Raw genomic sequence first — 7642 nt, 5'->3', positions numbered from 1 at the left:
GATTTTAGCGTGTGTTTCTTTTTCCGTGTGCCTGTGTGTTCATTTCTATTTGTGGATGTGTCTGGGGAGAAATAAGACGAGCTGCCCCCTTATTAAAAAAGCGAACGTGCTCCTGGCAGAATCAAAGCTCAACACTCTGGTATGGGGTGCTTGGCGCCTGCTGGGGAGCTCTGAGCAGATATTGCATGAGCTGCCTCAGCAGGGGGTCCGCCTGCTTTTCCTTGCACTTATCTTTTTGACTACTAAAATTGCACTCCACCAGATCCTATTAATACCCTATTGGCCCTATTTTTGTGAAATTTGCTTAAAAACTGTCTCCCCTTGTTTAGGTTCCACTATCTGTTTCATTACTAGTATTTTTTTTTCTGCTTACGACAGAAACAGAAAAAAGGACTGCTCCATTGTGGAGCATGTCGGGGTCAACAATCATTTGCTGGATATGACGGGTATCCTCGACATTTCGCTCAAACCAGTGGTGAAAGTTTGGTCTCACTATCTATAGACAGAAGCGCAGTCTTCCCAGAGCTGGAGGTGTCACCATTTTGTTTGCTGGGAACCTTAGACAAAGCTGGCTTACCTCGACTGCAGTTTGGGAGGGGAAGCAGTTAGGTTTGGGTCATCACCCTCCTCATCATCATCAGCACCGCCATCTTGGTTTCCAGAAGTGTGCTTTCCATTAGTCAGTGCTTCTTCTTTGGGGACTGCAGTCGGTTTGTCATGTTCGCTCTCAGAGCTGGGGCCTCTGGACCTCAGATGGTGTGAGGAAGGAGAGGAGGGGGCAGGAGAAGCGTTGGGGGTAGGAAGGTAAGGTGCTGATGTTCTCACTGGGGGGATTTGAATTGACAGCAGCGCTGTCCAGCCCGTTTGGTCTTCTCTTCAGATGTTTTCCCATTTTTGCCACAGGGACGACTTGTTTTTTCTTGCCCCGTTAAATGGGTATGCTGCCTTTACCCATTTATGAGTGGATCTCCAGGCAATAGGTTACTAACACAAAATTGCTGTATTGTAGCTTTGCAAGTTTTGTTATGCCCCAGTGTGACTGATGCCAGACATGTGGCAAAGCTCCAAATATTTCAATGCATACTTCAGGTGATCATCTTAAAACAAACAAAATAATCTTTGATTTAGATGGATACTATCATGTGGTTTTACATTCAAGATTTAATAACTTGAATAATTCAGAACTTCATCATTTAATCTGTTTTTGTTAGATCAAGAGTATCCAAAGAAGGGCCCAAAGCCATTGGAATGATTTTGTTTGGCCCTGACCATTTTTTTATTCATGGAAAGATTCTCACTGACGAGTTAGATGGGATATGTTGGTTACAACACGTAGTATTTGTCTTTTATTAATCACATTCTTTGTCTTCCAATTTAAATGGACAGTAAATTGGCACATGATAACATTTTACACAAAAGCTGAGTTGAGCTTATCAATCAATCAATCAATCAAATTTTATTTGTATAGCACATTTCAGCAGCAAGGCATTTCAAAGTGCTTTACATCATTACAAACACAGAAACACAATGCAATATAGAATCAATCATTAAGTCAAGTTCCATCAACAAATTTGTAATTGATTACATTTCAAATACAATTCTAAACAGGTGGATTTTTAGTTGAGATTTAAAAGAAGTCAGTGTTTCAGCTGTTTTACAGTTTTCTGGAAGTTTGTTCCAAATTTGTGGTGCATAGATGCTGAAAGCTGCTTCTCCTCGTTTGGTTCTGGTTCTGGGGATGCAGAGCAGTCCAGAACCAGAAGACCTGAGAGGTCTGGAAGGTTGATACAATAAAAGCAGATCTTTAATGTATTGTGGTGCTAAGCCGTTCAGTGATTTATAAACTAATAACAGTATTTAAAAGTCTATTCTTTGAGCTACAGGGAGCCAGTGGAGGGACTTTAAAACTGGTGTTATGTGCTCTATCTTCCTGGTTTTAGTGAGAATGCGAGCAGCAGCATTCTGGATCAGATGCAGCTGTTTGATTTGTTGGACAGACCTGTGAAGACGCTGTTGCAATAATCAATACTACTGAAGATAAACGCATGGATGAGTTTCTCTAGATTTTGCTGGGACATTAGTCCTTTAATCCTGGAAATGTTCTTCAGGTGATAGAAGGCCGACTTTGTAACTGTCTTTATGTGGCTCTGGAGGTTCAGGTCAGAGTCCATCACTACTCCCAGGTTTCGGGCCTGATCGCTGGTTTTCAGTTGTAATAACTGAAGCTGTGCATTGACTCTAGATCGTTCCTCTATAGGTCCAAAAATAACTTCAGTTTTGTTTCTGTTCAGCTGGAGAAAGTTTTGGCACATCCACACATTTATCTGTTCTAAGCATCTGTTCAGTGATTGGATGGGCTCTGAGTCACCTGGTGACATCGTAATGTAGAGCTGTGTGTCATCTGCATAGTTATGGTAGCTAATATTATTTCCTGTTATAACCTGAGCTAGTGGGAGCATATAAATATTGAATAAATCCATTCTTATCCATTCATTAAATTAGGCAAAATACAGAAGAGTAAACCATATCCTGCTCTTGTTGTTAAGAATAGCAAATACAGAAATTGCACACAAATAAAGTAGGAAAATAATCAACCCCAAAAAGAAGGACATTGTATGCCTTTCTGTTAAAAAGCCAAACAACTGCGACCCATTTTGTATTTTGGATCTATGGATTTACAAATGTCTTTGTGTCAAAAGTCTGACTAGTCTGAATTTTTTGACTAATAGTCAAAAAAGCTGGTCAACACTGGTTAGATGAAGCATAAAGAGTATTGGTATCTTTTTCCTCAAAAATTATGTTTGCCACTTCTTTTCTTGAAATGTCTTCCTGAGTTTTTAACCCACTATGCTGGTGTTTTTGCAAAGTCATTTACTTATAACTTATTTGTCACTTATTTGTATTAAGTTACAGTTTGTGAACTATAGAACAGCATTGTGGGATCATTTTTCTATTTTTTTGTTAATTTTTGCAATCTATTCAGGATGAAATGTACTGAAATGTGTCCATTCACACAAGCTTCTGGTGACATCAGATATATAAGTGACAAAGGAACTGAGTTCTTTTGATCATGTGTCCTGTTTTATTTTCCCTTTTTAATGTATTAAAACATAAATACAACATAATTCCTAAGGCATAAAAAGGCACTTCCATTCTTCACTGACTATAATCACTTTATCTGTGAACATCCCCAAAAACTGTGACAAATGAGATATAAGATAACAAATTACATTTTGAATGACATTGTTTTATGTGTCCCTTCTCAAACAAGACATAAAGAATAACTTATAAGCTGAAGAATGAATTGTGCACAGAGGTTTTAATAGGTAAATTATGAAAATGTAAATTTTGGACATCAGTAGTCAGCTCAACCCAAGACTGTAAATGAGTTCATATTAAGTGATCTACTTGGCAGTTTAATGTTTATCAAGGGAAAGCAAAGTAAATCAAGATATTACATTTACATTCATATTTATAACTTATGTCAGTTGTGCTAACAGTTGGACATGTTTTCTGTCAACTCACAAAGACAATTTCAATGGAAATGTAGCTGCAGTGATACAGACCAGCCTCTGCATGTTTCTGTAACCTTCTAAATATAGACAGGGCCCAAAACACACAGATGCCACAGGGCCTGAGAAAACAGTGCAGCATTGACTGCAACTGTTTGCACAACATTAATTATGGCAGTTACTGTAAACAAAGATTTCAAAGGACTTTTTTTAGATGTGATTTTAGCACACTGCAGCTGAAGCTTTTGTTGCTTTCATGAACAAAACAATTAACTTTAATTGATTGAGTCCCCCTAAACAATACAGTGTGATTCAACTTTACTTATAAATGTGTAAATATAATACATATAATACATCTGTTGTGTATTTCTTGAGCAGTTTATAATGTCAGTGTGTCTTGTTTGTGTGTGATATATCAACACAAAATAGAGCATAGTTGTAAAGTCAAATGAAAATTAGGCATTATTTTTAAAGCTTAGTTTTATTTGACACTTGCCTGTGTATTTAGTTGAATTTGTATATGTAAATACACTGCATAAAATGCAAGGCTGGTAATTGGGGCCTGCCATGCAAAGCAATGGCAGGAACCTATTACTATTGTCGGAGAGAAGCGTCTCTTTAAGTATTATTCTTTATTTTTCTTCCGTAACCGTTAATGCGGCTCGTACCGCTGGGTGCACACCTACAAATGAGGTATCAAAACCTGCAGAAAATTCACGCCATTGGAGCTATTACTTTTGGTGGGATTTGGGGTTAACGTGGCGACATAATGCGCAAAAAACTACGAAAAAAACCCCATTATAAGTCAATGGGAAAAATCCTAGAAATACCCTATTTTTGAGGATTTTCTGTGTCGTCACAAATTCACCTAGAAATGCCATTCAAATTTCATTTTGTAGATACGTCTGTGATCTCTTCGAAAGTGAAGACGGCTCGTCGATACCAGTTACGGTTTGTCCACAATTTGTCTCTAAGCGACCCAAAGTTTCTCATTTTTCCTAAAGTTAGAGTGTCTCTCTGGCTGCTTAGAGTGAGAGATGAAGACAACTTTTTCAGCCCAAATCATTTTTGAAATCGCCATCACGGCCACAAATATCGCACGATTAGTATCAAAATCGGTCCTGACATTGATACGCCTGTCTGCTCCGGTAAAATGTTTTCGAAATTTATCTAGACCGTACGGTTTTCTGTCACGGTGCTTCAGAGCAAAGTCATGCGACAGGATTTTCTGAGGCTCTCAGGCTCTTTCAGTAACACTTCACACCTTGGTGTGAAACTTATTTAACATAGCAACGGAACTCAAGAGGCTATTGGCTGCTGATTTGGACTACAAATACGCATCATTGTAGTTCTATCTATAGTGAAACCCTGAGTTGAAACAGATCAGGACTGAACTGGCCTTTAGAACTAATTGCTGCTATGGGCTGTATATAACTGATTTAACTCAGTAACTGTTACACATGGGATTAGTTTTGAACTTTAAAATGAAGCTTAACAAAAATTTCACAATAAAAGCCTTGAATATTTTTACATCATGTAATTGCTCTTTTTGGCTTTATTTGACTTTTTCATCCAAAGCACTGTTACACATGGTATTAGTTTGGCCCTTTGAAATGAAGCTTAACAAAAATTTCAAAATAAAAGCCTTGAATATTTTTACATCAGAAAATTGCTCTTTTGAGCTTTATATAACTGATTTAACCCAGCAATTGTTACACATGGGATTAGTGTGGCAATTTAAAATTAAGCTTGATGAAAATTTCAAAATAAAAGCCTTGAATATTTTTACATCAGCTACTTGTGTTTTGAGCATTATATAACTATTTTTACCTAAGGACTATTACGCATGGGATTAGTTTGGCCCTTTGAAATGAAGCATCCTGCAAATTTCAAAATAAAAGCCTTGAATATTTTTACATGACGTAATTGCTCTTTTTGGCTTTATTTGACTTTTTCATCCAAAGCACTGTTACACATGGTATTAGTTTGGCCCTTTGAAATGAAGCTTAACAAAAGTTTCAAAATAAAAGCCTTGAATATTTTTACATGACGTAATTGCTCTTTTTCGCTTTATTTGACTTTTTCATCCAAAGCACTCTTACACGTGGTATTAGTTCAGAACTTTAAAATGAAGCATACTAAAAATTTCAAAATAAAAGCCTTGAATATTTTTACATCAGCTACTTGTGTTTTGAGCATTATATAACTATTTTAACCCAAGGACTATTACGCTTGGGATTAGTTTGGCCCTTTGAAATGAAGTTTAACAAAACTTCCAAAATAAAAGCCTTGACAACATTTTAAATCGTACCGAACGGTGCACGTCCGCCTCGCTTAACGTTCTTGCGGTTCTCCGCGTGCCACTGATTACGTCGCGGCGTTCTTTGGCGTCGATGCCGATTTGTGGCGTGACGACGCCGGGCCCATGCCCGACGGGCGCGCCTTGGCAGGCCCCGGCTAAATTTCTTCCGAAATTTTCTAGTTTATGTGTTTTATTTGTATTTTCAGCAAGGACAGTAAAACAACAACCAAGCAAAAACAGTACTTTGCAGGTCGACCAGAATATATGAGCAGTTGCTTAGTTTGCTTATGGCTTGGGCCGGCCTTAATTTTATATGTGTCTATCATAAAAATCCTCCTCCCAGTTTTGTGTTGAAGTTAGTAGCTGAAATATAACAACATTTTAAAGGGATATTATTACATTAACAATATACTTCATTTAGAATTTTTTATCACATACTGAAAATGGTTCTTAATGGTCCTTATAACTAAGACAGTGTTTTACACAAAAACATTTGCAGAAATAAATAGACCACTTAGATTATTCTAATTTCATGGCTTTACAATCTTAGCACATATTGTTGCTTTGACTCAAGGTGGTTGGAGGACAGAGATACAATAATTCTGCAGCTGCACACTTATTGGCTACCTTGACAATAGTCAGAGCAATAATAACATCCTCAGCACAAATTCTGATCCAGTTTTAATATAAAGTTTTATTAAAAAAAAAAAAAAAAAAGAAAGAAACTAAAAATGTTATCATACAGCCTCTAAAAACACTTTTCAAGTCTCAAGTTTCCATGAGAGGAAATTATTGAGAAAACTAACAACTTTTTTTTTTTTTTTTTGCTTTTGCAGAGAAGAGAAAGTGGAAAGACTTCTGTTACTGCTTGAGATTTGATATCACAGTTAAATACAGACGTGTGACAACATGTTCTCACAAAGACAGGTCTTGATTTCTGCAAATGTGTCACTGACTCCCATAATGATCTCTAAAAAAAACATTTTGTCTCAGGGAAGTCACACACTCGGCAGGAGTTCCACTTTAAATGTCATCTTTTTTTCTGTATAGCTGCCAATTTTGCACAGTTGTTTTAAATAAGAAATATAGGTGGCATTCTGAACTTCAAGTTAAAAACCGATTTCCTCATCTCACAGCAAAGTTTGAGACAAGTTTGAGGCAGCTCATAAGCCCATACCTAAAAAAAGAACCTAAGTATAAGAACCTAAGTATTTGAAGTGATAACTAAACCCACAGACTTATATTCATGGGATTATAAATCTATGTTATCTTCTTCAACAGGCTCACTCAGTCTCCTTTGGTTGCAACCAATTTCTATGTCATTGTTGTTTGCATTAAGATTACATGCCTACAGAGCTTTTCCACTTGTCCCCATAAAGCTAACAAGCTCATTTTGTCACCAGCAAAACAGCACCCTACATTTCTAAATGTCATCCGATTCCCAAAAGTGATTTATGCACAATTATTTGGCAAATACACAGAATTAACTCTGCCAGGACACAAAAGGCTCAGGGTGTAAATTCAGATTGAGTGTGGTTGGAGTCTCTGCAGCTCTTCTTGAGGAGAAGCAGCCTATAAAAGATTTAGTGACCGGGTTTAACTGCAGAGAATATCTATTGTAGAAAACCCTTACTCTCTACTGAATATCAGTAGTAGTATTTCTCACATTTTCTCTCTGCTTATTGACTTTGAAAACATTTATTACTCATTCAGATGCACCCATAGATTCTGGCATGCACATCTACTATGTGATTATTTTCATATAGGTGCAAAGTGTCTGAAGTGCTTGGTTGAAACAGAAAATTATTTAACCAACAAATTTAGCTTC

The sequence above is a fragment of the Xiphophorus hellerii genome, chromosome 20 (assembly GCF_003331165.1).
Source record: "Xiphophorus hellerii strain 12219 chromosome 20, Xiphophorus_hellerii-4.1, whole genome shotgun sequence".
In the NCBI taxonomy this organism is placed as follows: Eukaryota; Metazoa; Chordata; class Actinopteri; order Cyprinodontiformes; family Poeciliidae; genus Xiphophorus; species Xiphophorus hellerii.
Note: the sequence above shows the minus strand (reverse complement) of the source record.